Here is a 2926-nt window from a genome sequence, read left to right on the forward strand (position 1 = left end):
AAAGATCTATCGCTTTATCACCTATTCAGGTTGTAAATCGTGTTTTTAAAAAGTAACTAAGTAATTAATTACTTTTTAAAATAAGTAATCAGTAAAGTAATGGGATTACTTTTTTGGGGAAGTGATCAGTAATTAGTTACTGATTACTTTTTTCAAGTAACTTTACCAACACTGTCTACCAGATATGGTAGATGTTCATTAAACTCCAACACTCTAAACTACAGATATTACCCAAACTATTTTTTATTACATAGCTGAACCTTCTTTCTAAATATATAGAACATGCTTCTGCACATGACTGACTAAAAGGCAACGTGGCCCCCACAAAACAGCTGCAAGTTAAAACAATGTATTACACAACTCCTTCAAAAAGGAAATGTGCCAAAAGGTGTTGTCTTTGGATGGTCAGCTGTGACAAAATAGGAAGATTATAAAAGGAGGAGGGATGGATTGAACTCAAGACCTTGATGTGAAGCAACAGTGCTAATCACCACTTTATGTTATATTATTAATAGAAAAACAGAGTAATATTCAAAGGGTTGAGCTAACCCACAAACTAGGAAATAGGTGCAGGGATTTATTGAAAGATGATTGAAAATACAGTATATAAGGCAAAAAACAAGATATTCTAACAATATTCAAACAAGCTGAACAGACAATATTTGGTTTGACTGCCTTTATTCTTCAACACAGCCTAGACTCTGTTACGCAAGGATTCCAAAGCTCTTCTTTGGATGTTTGTGCCTTTTGTATGTTCTCTGTCAAGATGATCCCACTCTGCTTCAGTAATGTTGTGGTCTGGACTCTGGGGAGACCAATCCATGACTAACAAGCCTCTTTTCCATTAGTACCTACTCGGATCAACTTACCATGGTTTGCCACGACTCAACTCAGACTGACTGGTTTTCCATTAGAATCGAGTAGCATCTAATGTGCGTGGTCATTGTTACCGCGATGCAGCTGAGCGTCCTGTGACTTAATTAGTATGTGACACAAAGGCTACAACAAAGGTGGACGTCAAGGCGATACTATACCTGCTGCTCAGTCTGTGGCTTTTCGTCGTACTCTGAGACCACGGCGTTGTTTTTTGTAGCCATTTCCCTCTTTGTCGGGTTTAAAAAATAGCGGTTTTGATTCTTGTGAACAAAATGCTCTCATGACTCATCGATTGACACCACTGACAAGCCAATCAGTGGCATGCAGTCTGATGACATCACATTTTAGTACCTGCTCGGATCACTTCGAATCCTGGCCAAGTAGGTACTATTTTAGTACATGCTACCAGGTACTATCACCTATTGGAAAACCCTGAAAACTGTGACGAGTTTGATTAGTAGGTACTAATGGAAAAGGGGCTATAGTGTACCTTTGAGAGGTTTTCTCTATAGCTATGCTTGGACTCCATTGGTAGTGTGTTTGGGATTATTGTGATGCTGAAAAATGAAGCCACTGCCACTCAAATGGTTTCCAGATACTACTGCATGGTGGACCTAATCTGAGGTCCATCAATTTTGACAAGATCCCAAACCATAATAGAGCCTCCACCATGTCTTACAGTTGGCTGTAGACACTCACTGTTGTACCTCTCTTACTTCAACTGTTCACTCCATAAGGCCTGTTGCCACTGATTTTTGAACTGTGGTTCAGTTCGAAGCATCTGCAGTATGCATTTGGCCAAGACACTAACCCCAAGTTGCTCTCCAATGCATCCATTGGAGTGTCAATGTTAGATGGAAAGAATTGGCATTGAAAACAAGTGTTTGTGTGAATGACGCAAGTTGTATAAAGTGCTTTGAGTACTCAGGTAGAGTAGAAAAGCGCTATATAAGAACCTGCCTATTTACTATTAACCATGAAAATTTCATCTCTTTTTGGATATGTTTTCTGTAACTGCAGTGTGTTACTGTGCAATAGGTTGTAACTTTCTGTAGGCTGCAAATTTCTCTCCCTTTTAGTTTTCTCAGTTGGGATTTTTGCATGCTTTTGATAGTTGATAGCCAGACAATCCAAATTTTTTTGTCATGAAAAAGCCACAAATTCCTCAAGATTCCGTAGAAAAACACAACCATCATTAGTGATTTTCACAGTGTAGTTTTCAAGCTCAAGCATTGCATACAGAAACATTTGTTCATGAAAGTGCACTCCTTCGTCTGGTCACATTAGCTTACATCCATCACAATGGAATGGAAGGAGGGATATAAAGACAGACAAGCAAGATCACCTGCAATAGCTCACCTCGCTCTGGCTCCTACATCTCTCCTTCCTGTCTCCTCATCACCACGACAACAGACAAACAGGGCTACGCTACCCTGCCGCCAAACAAGCTCCAGCTCTATGATATCATACCGGATTTCTTCTACTGAAAGAGGGTTCCAAGATGTCTAGAGGATTAAGTGGTGTGTCTGTCAATGAAGCTGAGTCTGGAGAATAACGATATTATTTTGATATTTGAAAACAGATATTCAGAGCATAGAATAAAGATATAATTTTACACATAAGAAACAACAAATCAAATCAACACACAGAGAAGTGTCAAAGTGTATTAGGAAGTGATACCTTCTTTTTTAAATTAGCATGTTTTTTTAAAAAACTATGGTCATTTTGTCAGTTTTCCAGTATAAATATACAGCACCCACCAAAAGCTGAAGTAGTGCAGCACCATAGGTACTACGGTTTTGGCTGCTACACATTCAAATAAACTGCTAATTGCACATGGAACGAGACTGAATATCTGCAATCACTTTGTTAAACTGGATTCAGCTGTCAAATATTTCAGTCTGGGAACACACACACACACACACACACACACACACACACGCACACACACATTTATGTTAAGAAGTGTGGTAGTGTTTCTCCACTTGCTCGAGCCCTCCTTGTGAACCCTGAGCCACTGTTCAGGGAGATGTAATGGGGTTGTTGTTGG

This window comes from Haplochromis burtoni, unplaced genomic scaffold, assembly GCF_018398535.1.
Source record: "Haplochromis burtoni strain Fernald_Lab_line unplaced genomic scaffold, NCSU_Asbu1 Contig_71, whole genome shotgun sequence".
In the NCBI taxonomy this organism is placed as follows: Eukaryota; Metazoa; Chordata; class Actinopteri; order Cichliformes; family Cichlidae; genus Haplochromis; species Haplochromis burtoni.